This window comes from Babylonia areolata, chromosome 11, assembly GCF_041734735.1.
Source record: "Babylonia areolata isolate BAREFJ2019XMU chromosome 11, ASM4173473v1, whole genome shotgun sequence".
NCBI lineage: Eukaryota > Metazoa > Mollusca > Gastropoda > Neogastropoda > Buccinidae > Babylonia > Babylonia areolata.
Window position 1 is genome coordinate 6071467 of NC_134886.1, and position 10730 is coordinate 6082196.

Here is a 10730-nt window from a genome sequence, read left to right on the forward strand (position 1 = left end):
GATGTTCGATTTTTTTTTCCCTCTGTAAACTACTTTATGTCCGCCAGTGGAACTGTTCTTCATTTCTGTGTTTCGATGTTAGCACCCGTTGTTCGTTTACAGAACACTGTGCAGTGGCCAGTGGGTGACTTTTGTCTTGTCCCTTCAGTGTTTCTCCAGTTGCCTGGCGCGCGTCTTGAGGTGTTGTGCCTCCGTTCTAATCGTGGGGCAACGTCACGTCGCTCTAGGTAGGAGCTTGTGTTCCAGGCCTGTTTATGTATTTTCTCCGTCGTGGTTCATTGTTACGTTTGTACTTTCAGTCTCCTGTTTGTTACCTTTCTCTTGTCATGGCTTATTATTGTGAAAGTTATGAGCCTGTGAATGGGCGATGAGTTGTCACATGTTGCTCAAATGTTATAGTGGAAATGTAAGGAATAGATATTGAAATTTAAGAATTGGGGAGGAGCTACATTTTTGACATGTCTGCCCAAGTAGGAGTTTTCAATGGAAGGGGGCAATTTTAGATGTCTTGCTGTCACATGTCAGTGTATGTCGGCAGGTTGGGAAAAGGTCGGATGGAAGATCCGATAATTGAGTTTTACATAGGGGCGTCAAGTAGGTTCTGATCTATAATTGTAGAGTGGAACCATGTTTGTTGTGTGTTTCCGTCTTCCCTGCTGGGAGAGTTCATTGCGGGAGGGGCTTCCGGTTTTGAACTTCGAGAGAGGGAGACACTTCTCTTCCTTGGATCGCGAGAGTCCAAAGCTTGTGTTGCTAGTCAGAGGCAACGTTTTCTTTTCTATTGTCGGATTTTGTGCTGTAAAAGTTGGTTTCATGTTGATTTGTTGTTGGAGATTCTTGTGGGTTTTGTGCTGTACTGGAGTGATTTTGCTGTTGTGCGAAGTGCCTTGTTATCGAACAGGACTTTTGTTTTTCTAGTTCGGGAGTTCGTCATTTATGTTTATAGTACAAGCCATCCAGGGATTGCCTGAAGATCTTGGGTTAAGCTGAGTGCTAATCTCGTATTATTGTTGACTGGTCTAGAGTGGGCCAAGTCAGGGGACTGCAGAATCAATGTAGTCGAAATTCCTTCTTCTGGAGTGTTAGATCCAGGATTGTAGTCGACTGTTAGTTTCCCAGTACAAGTTCTGGTTGCTGGAGTGCGGGTCGACAGGTTACTGGTTTTGGAGCCAGTTCAGTTGCTGACGTTTAAAGTCGTGACTTCTGCTGAGTCCAGTAGTGGATCTGTAGATAATCTCACCAGATAGCCTGGTAAGGATATTTCTATTGTGAGAATGTATGGTGGGTGCATGTGAAAGACTTGGGTATAATGGGGTTGTAATTATTAATGGTGAGATTAGGGGTGTAATGGAGATAATACATTTGATAGTATGTTTATTATAGTAAAGATATTTGTTATATTAGTAAAAGAAATGATGATAAATGGGTGTAGTGTGGCCCAGTTGTCTGCCTGGGAAAAACATGCTTAACCGTGGTTAAGTTGAGTTCAGGTAGTACGAATTATGTTGGAAATATTTTTGTTAGTGGGTTGTTGATATCCCACTTTTTGTTGACTGAGCCGACGTTGGTTCAGTCCATATGGGGGGTAAATTAAAAATATAGGTGGCTACATGGGGGAAGCACCTGTGGTTGCAGATCTGTGTGACTGTTCGGCCGTGGATCTGATGCGGTCTGATCTGATGACCTGGTGTGACTGTGGCCGGACTGTGTTAACGCTACTTACGGACAACCAGGGACGACGGGGGAGGCTGTTTCGCTGACTGGAGAGGACGGGACCTGCATGTGTACTTCACCTCGACAACCGTGCACCGCATCGTGAAGATGAGTCCAGTGATTTTACCCCCCGGACATTAACTAAACTAGTCGGCAATGATGAGTGCGACCGTGAGTCGCTAGACTTTTATTTGTTTTATGAATGTTGGGAAAAGGGGAGAGTTAAAAGATAAAAAATGATTTAATAAATGTTCTAAAGATTAAAATTTGGTGTGGTCACCCTTTTTGAAAGGTGTTTGTATGAATGTTGTCTTGTTACACGTTTCCATTTAGTACTGGATAAGTAAAATTAATATAGGTTAAGTAAACCACCCCTAAAATTGTTAGGACAATTTTGCATAAGCTCTTTTGTGTAAACCAATACCCCTAGACTATTGTTGTATTAAGAGAGTTTGTGACACTTGCCTTTTACATGCTCAAGACAATTTTATTGGATATTTTTGTTAAGGTTTAAGGAGCTCGTCCAACTAGAGGCCACGAGTTAACATCGGGAATAAATTTATGCTTGTAGAAAACAGTACTGTTGTATATGGTAAATGATTTGTTTCATGACATGTGAAATACTGGAAGAAAGGGAGATAATTATTAGTCTATTTTTACGGCGGCGAGGTGTGCGGAAAACAGATGCCGGCAACCATTGATAATGTCATTCACTTGGAAAAAAAAAACAAAAAAACTATAAACGTATGTTTTCCATAATATTTGAAAAAAAAAAATCTCTCGAAATAATTATTCATCAATGGTTTGGGGCTGCCAGTACGTCTTCCTGTGCGCTCCTCGCCGGGTGCCGCCAGTTTTGTAGATGTTTTAGTTGTAACATGGTGGTTCCAGACCACCCGCCTCTCGGAGCCGGCGACGGATCCGCTGAGGGCTCCACTGACGTTTTCCATACTGGGGGCCTGTCTTCCGTCCGCCAGCAACACTCCTATGTTCATGTGTTGTTGTTGTTTTTTTTTTTGGGGGGGGGGTTGTTTGTTTTTTTTTATCGTGGAAAACAAAGACGATCCTGTGCTTATAGTTACGGTTTGACATCTCACTTACCAGTGCCCTTGTGGTAAAATGTGACAAGACTAAAGCTGTAGTTCTGCTGTTTTTTTTTTTTGTTTGTTTTTTGTGGTGGTGGTTGTATGCTCTTGATATTTTTTTTTTATTTACATACATCTATAGACATATGCACACAATGATTAAATGCATTATATAATTTCGTTTCTGTGTGGGCTTGTTGTGTTGTCTGTAGTGGGGTATCTTGGGGAGGGTGCACGTCCGCTTTAGCACGCGTGACAGTGAACAATGATTAATTAATGAGTGCAGCATAGTCTGTGTAGACATAGCACATTATAACCTTTTATTATTATTATTATTTATTATTATTCATTATTATTAATATTGTTATTATTACTATTTAAGACTGTCTTGTCATTTGCAATGTTAATACAGGATGAATATTATTGTAACAAGCCCAAAATCAGTAAATAAAAGTTGTATTTATTCCATAAATGTTATTGATCACTTTGGACATAGTTATGGAATGTCACGTATTGTTTTGATTATTTTCATGGTGTTTAGTTGATTGTGTAATTTATATACAAAATAAAACGGTGGTCGAGCCAAGAAAGTCCGGGGGAAACCCCCCCACAAAAATCACCTGACTAAATACCCGTGATAATTACACAACAGCAACAATAATACTACTGCTAAAAATAAAGATAATCATCATAGTGGTAGTAGCAGTGGTAAAAGGAGAAGGGGTAGGAGGAAGGGGAGGATAGACGGGGGTGGTCATTATGTATCTCAACACAGAAAAAATACAGGAACAACCATCACACTCTACATTATGTGAAAAACAAACAAAAAAACTACTGAAAACAAAAAAAGCAAAAAAAAAACCCAGTTGTGTAAAAGCTTCAGTGTCTCATATCGCTCCAGTCCCTGAAATCTGTTGTGTAATGGAAGGTAAAATGTGGGGTAGCGGTGATGGCCCTCCTGTAGGAAACGTGATCCTTATACAGCGTGAGTTTCTTGCTATTTTTTTTTTTTTTTTTTCATGACCTACCGAGGGAAACAGTTCAATAAGAGAGTTTTTAACTGCGTGACGTTACATTGGCTATATATATATATATAATGTGAGAGAGAGGAATCAGCATCGAAAGGTAAGGCAATTTGAACAAAAGAACTTCATGGAAATTCAACGCAAAAATATCGACAATAACATGAAAATTGCACGCACACAAACACACACATACACACAGGCGCACTCGCGCACACTTTCTTTCTGTTCTTTTCTTTGTGTCGAAAGCAACATATGTCCAATAAAAGGTTTCTTGAATCTGATCTGATGGCACGGGTTTTGTCTAAAAGCACAGCCAGTTGACGTTGAATAAATCTTTTCTACAATTCTGATCTGATTCACCGATTTGGTCTAACACAGCTGTTGGACGCAGCCAGTCGATAAACACCTTTTCTTCCCATGTCCCTGTCTCTTCCCTGTGAATGGAGGTGATAGAAACTGGATGACGAACATATGTTGCCTTTGAAAAGCGAATCATTGCAAGGCATTCCCTCGTGGTTTAACCATGAACTGGTGAACAGATGACAATTAAAATAATTAATGTTCTGAAATTAATCCGGCACTCCCTAATTTTTCGTTTTATTATCATTTTCACTTTGTCTCTGTGTCGTAATCATAGAGGTTCTCTCTCTCTCTCTCTCTCTCTGCCTGCCTCTTCTTTCTCTTTCTCTCTTCCCTTTGCCTCTGTGATTTCTTGTGTATATTTCTGTCTTTATTTCCCAGTTTCTGTCTGGTTTAGATCAAAACAGCCCTCATAGAAAAGGATAGACAAGCCTAGGAAATAATGTCGAATCACTTGGGAGTCTGGAAAAGAATTTTAACATAGCAATGTAGTAGTGGCGACACGGTGCATTCACCAATGCATATTTACCAAGCTTACTGTAGGCTGGACCCAGCTGTGGGGTGTGTGTGTTGTGAGTGACGAGCCTTTTGATGAGCACATACGTTCCGTTTGAATAAATGAAAGTAATGTTTGTATTATAGGTGTATTGTATGTAAGATGTAATTTGATAAGACAACGCATATGTATACACGACATGAAAGTAAAGAGACCTTTAAGAAAAGGTTGAGCAGAATATATTTTTTGAATGAAGTAGATACAATCAGTAAACAAGTATTCAATCAGTAATAAGGACATCATTCACCCCCCCCCCCCCCCCCAAGCCCGTTTAATACAAATGCAAACGGACACCAGAAAGAGTAACTGGAATGATGCACGGAATGGTGATTTGTATGGAACTCTTTATCTTCTTTAGAAATACATATCTATGTTTATCTGTTTTGCTGCACCTCTTCCTCTCTCTCTCTCTCTCTCTCTGTGTGTGTGTGTCGCAAGTAGTCCAATTCTTTTCTCAATAAATGTAATGCAAATACAACAGCTTCAAGGATGGCATCCCCAGACTCTACAGCCGTGGTGTCTCAAACTCACACATGACCAGTGATTGACACATTAATATCTATCAATTGTTATTGATAGATTCTCGCTTCGCTGAATGCAACTGTCATGTGATTAGCGGAGGAGAGAGAGTGTGAGTGACACAGCATCACAGAAAAGGAACATCTTGGAAAAAAATGTATCTCAAAAACTTAATTGATACCCATTCCTCTTGTATCACAGAACAATAAATCGGATATACTTTTTGTCACGACCCCCCTAGGGAAAGAGGTCGAGAACTGTTAAAACCTAACACCCAACCCAGTTCACCCGACAACACAAACACAGAATACAGATATTTCTCTTCCACGCAAAATTTATTCTTTTCCGCTCTATCTATCCCACTCGCGCAACCTTACACACACAGCCTATACTTGCAAAAAATACAACAAAAACAAACGTATATCATAACTACAAAAAAAAAAGAAGAAACGAACAGAAGTCGCATACGAAACTACCGATTCCCTCAAATGTTCTCAAAAGCGATTTTTCACACACACACACACACGCTCAAGGAGAAGACAAAGCACACCAGGACAGGTACGCATGTTCACGCCTTAGTCTTTGGCGGCTTCAGGAAGTTTTCCTCAAAAGAAAAAAACAACAAAAACAAAAAACAAACACGGCCCAGTAGTATAAGGGATGGGGGTTCTATATGTAACGGTTTTAAGCGCCCATAAGGCGCAACAACGCCTTAAACCATAAAAACGAAAAACCCGCGCGATCGTTTTTTTCGGCTTAAAAAGGTGTATGGAGAGCCAAATCACTAGATAAAAAAATGATGGTTAAATATGTGTATGGAGAGCCAAATGGTCATGGGGGTTCTGGTTCATAAGAGAGGAGGTATCAAGTGGGTCAACCGTTCACATATGAACGTTTGACCTAGTTAGCTTTTTGGATGGTTTACCATCTTGAATATCAAATACATTTTTCTTTCCGTTAAACAACTGAGTTTTGTGTTTCGATTTTATGTCTGTTTTCATTGCATTGAATTTTTCAACTTCAGCCAGAATGAGACTAAATTCTTCATCGCTTATTTTATCATCTTCTAATGCTTTTGAAATAAGATCATTTATAGTGTTCAGTTTTGACTCGGCCAACACGCGAATCTCGTTGTGCTTCATAGCTTGTGACATTAATTTTTTATGAATAAATTTACAAGTTAAACCAACCACACCAAGGAGACCAGCTCCCACTTCTATTCCAATAGCTACGGGAGCAGCGGCGACACTCAACAGTAATCCAACACCCGATGCCCCAAGGGCGAGACTAAGAGTCGTCAGCGTTGTATCCGCGGCTGTAGCGATATTTACACCGCGTTTATATTTCTTTTTATAAAATAAAGTTCTTTCATCAAGCTCTTTTTCGAGGTTGTTTTTTTATATTCGATATCTCTCGTAGGCGAAACTCCATTATTCTATAATAATCATTTTTGTTTTTAAATTATGGTAACAGGATGAGGAGAGTAGCGCAGTCATTTAAGCTGAAGAGGTCCGATGTGAATAAAGTCGAGAGATATTTTATCTAACGATGGACGTTTGATGACACCTTCGAGCGAGAATTCTATAGAGGGATCGGGTTGATCAGATGGGTCAACCACTGGAATTTTGATGGTAATTCTCAAGAGTTTATTTTTAAGATTTCCAGGCCATTTTATCTGCAACCCTTTTAAAACTTCTACAAAATCATCTGGCACCCACTAAGGAGTATATCTAAAGCGATAGTTGACCCCTGAATAGGCGGCTCAAAATCAAACTTTAATTAACCGCATTGTACCAGTCTTTTTACCTTTCATACCAATAACATATCCAAAGTCGTCGCTGTTAACGACGATTAGATCTTTACGCGTATGATAGGAAGCCAACAGTTTACCACTATTTTGTATTTTTTGTAGAGCGTGATTTCTTCCAATACTAACATAGGGTTGTTTTATTTCAAAATCTAAATCCCAGTTATCCACCGGATAAGGTACCCACATATCATCGTCGGAAAGAACAAGATGTGGTTTGTTCACAACAACACCGTCAACGTTCACGTCTGCAAGTTGGCTGAATTTGTTGACACCACCATTACTCGTTATTTCTTTTCTTTTGTACGTTCCTTCAGAAAGTTGGAAGGCGTACAACTGATTTTCTATTCCCAACACATCAAATCCGTCTGTATCTCCGAGATCAACCAAACCGAGCGTAGTGCAGGGTTTGATATTATGTGTTCCTGGCCCTCCGGGATCAACCATTTCTAATATTTATAGTATATTCTAAATATTCAAATTGGTGCAACGTAGTCTTCTAAAAGAAATATTTTGAGGAAGACGGAGGTGGATCCAAAAACTCACTTTCTGTTTTGTGGCAATACACGGGGCGACCCGTGACAAACTTCGGCGGGTCCGACCCAAGGCACAAGCCCCGGTCAAAAGACGTAGGTGCCAGGACTCAGCATACAGTGCCAAGCAATGGACCAGGCTGCAAGTCAAAAGGCCCGGAACACAGGACACCAGTCACAGGGCAGGAGGGGGCGAAGACCCAGGACAGCAGTCACAGGGCAGGAGGGGCGAAGATCTGGGTCACCAGACGAAAGGCCCGGGACACGCAGCACACAGCGAGAGCTGGAACATTACGGAATGTTCCCCCCATACTGAGCAATATTAATTCTAACGATAATTAACAAAAACCATAAATGTACCGCACGTTCAAAATACAAAGCTGGAATATAACTTTGACAAGACGAATTACAGAACTCATATACGGCACTCGCACTCTCTACACCTATCATACAGAGCCAACGCCCAGTTTTACACAACAGTGAACTGAGGTAAAATTGTATCATTTTAAAACTCAATAGCAATAAAATTGGCAAAAATATTAGCCGACACAAGAAAAAGTACATATTCACTCAGTGGTAGCACTCAAGTAATTAACGAAATAGATGGTGTCAAAACCTAACGTACAGCTTTCTTGACGAGCCTCTACCTCTTTACATACCTACATCCCTGATGGAAGTACAACCAAGCTAAATAGACAAGTGGCTTCTTACCTGCCACAGGTGGCGTACACTAACGACCACCACAAAGACACGACGACGACGAAGACAGACGAAGAAACACAGAAGTGGCTCCCATGGAGGACAGCCTACCCTCACTTCGTATGGTGTCTAGACGTCGGGGTAGCTACCCCACCAACAACAAGAACGACCCGTACACTGCGGCAGTCGGGCTGCAAAAGCCTCGAATATTGTTGCTGCCCAACAATATTTCATATTCGCTCAGGTGAGCGAGTAATATGCATGCACGTGGTTCGTGCGCAATTCGAGACTTCTACCCGAACTGAAGGATTGGAGAAGGAGGGAAAGTGAAAGAAGAGGGTGGAGAAAACGAAGACGGGCCACACGCCCTAACTGTCGTCACAAGTTGTGACAATACCCCCCATTCAAGTTCAAACTTCACGTTTGGAACTTAAACACACCGTCACAACGACTGACGGACAGACATGTGACAACTCTCGCCCTGCACTTCCGCATTCCCGGACGTCTATTAGTGGTCAAGGGCAGTTACCAAAACAAAAACAGTTTGTCCAGACCATCGAAACAAGAGAAGAGAAATTTATACAAAAGCTGTCTGAACTTTACAGCTAGTAAGGATACGCGGAAGCGTGTACTTCCTAATTTTAGAGTAGAACATACAGGTATGTGCAGAAGTCAAATAGGACTGCGCATACTCTTCCTTGACTGACACTGCCGAAATCTCTTTTCGGGAAATCCCGATTCTTGCTCCGGCAGACGACTGAGATAGTCGGCTCCAACATTTTCTTTTCCAGGGATAGCTTGCACTGTGAAGGAGAAAGGCTGGAGCTGCAGCGCCCACCGTGTCAGTCTGCCGCTGACCGTTCTTGCTCTATCCAGGTATTGCAGAGGGGCATGATCGGTCTGGACGACGAATGGTTTGCCGTACAGGTATGGCTCGAACTTTTGTATGCCCCACACGAGCGCCAAGCATTCCCTCTCGATCGTGGGATAGTTCCTCTCGGCTGAAGGGTTCAGTCAGAGGCATTTTAAGTAAAGGCACTCTGGGAACCCGCCCTTTTGGTACAGACTTTTGGCACCTGTCGCATGAAAGAACGAAGCGTTTGATGTCCCTGCACATACCTGGCCAATAGAAATGAGGAAATATTCTCTGTTGCGTCCGCCTAAATCCCAAATGACCAGACATTGGAGCCTCATGGCCCAGGCGTAGCACTGTGGAACGCAAAGGCCTCGGTACACAGATCTGGGTCGCCTGGCCTCTGCGATCTTTAAACTGCCGCATCAGCACCCCATGCTTTTTTTAAAATAAGAGACCTCGCCTGAAGGGGTTTTCTGTAAAAGGCCTGAACCAGCCCTATCACGTGCCTGATGAAAATCAGGATCGTCATTTTGCTGGTGCTGTAAGTCTTCCCGTGACATGGATCTGAATATCCTTGACGGGCAGGGGAGGCAAGGGTTTGGCATTTGCTGCAGCCTGGGCTCTAGTTTGAACGGCGCCCACAAGGCTGGGATCAGCATAGACGGGCACGACCATTGAAGAGCCGTCCCCTCTCCAGGCACAATTCCCAATGAGAACCTCCTCAACAGGAGACTCCATGACAGCCACGTCCAAAACACCCTGTATGAACGGGGACTGAAAGTCCACCTTGGCGATGGGCAGAACTGAGGAGCACCTTGACTCTGCCAACACCACACGAACTGTGGCCCCGGTAAAACTGTCGGGTCTTACGAGTCGCCTGGCTACAACAATCAACTGGGCTCCCGTGTCGCGTAAAGCTTGCACTGTGTGGCCATTGACAGAAACCTCGCAGCGAGGCGAGTACTGTTTAGAAGCACAAGACGTGCAAAGCGTCGGGGTCATTGCATTAACACCCTGTACAGGTGAGACATGAGCAATGAGTGAGACCCTCTTGGGTTGCCGGCACTCTTTGGCCAAGTGACCTGGCTTCCCGCAGTTGAAGCAGGCAGGTATTCTTGTAAAGTCTCTTCCCTTTGCGTTGTTTGGTGCTGAATCCCCTGATCCATGTGGAGGTCCTTTTTTCTCCGCGCCCAGATTGAAACTGCGGTCGGAAACCCTACTACCTTTTTTGGAAACTCGAAATTCAACTTCCGCCATGCGACCTGCTCTCCGAGCATTAACAATTTTAGTAGTGATATGGGCAACGTCCTCAACTCTATTGGGTTCCTCACGTCGAACTTCAGTGACGAGATCGGGATTGAGTGTGGTCAAGAACTGCTCCTGAAGGACCAGATCTTTAATGTCGTCTGCCTTCGATTCATCACGTCCAGCGGCCACACACCGGGAGAAACAAACCTTCAGCCTGCCCAGGAACTGATCAAACGTCTTTTCCGCTAATTTCCGCATTGAACGAACCGTTTGCGGTAGGAATCTGCATCCAGACGGAATTCATGAAGCAGAGGTGCTTTTAAGATGTC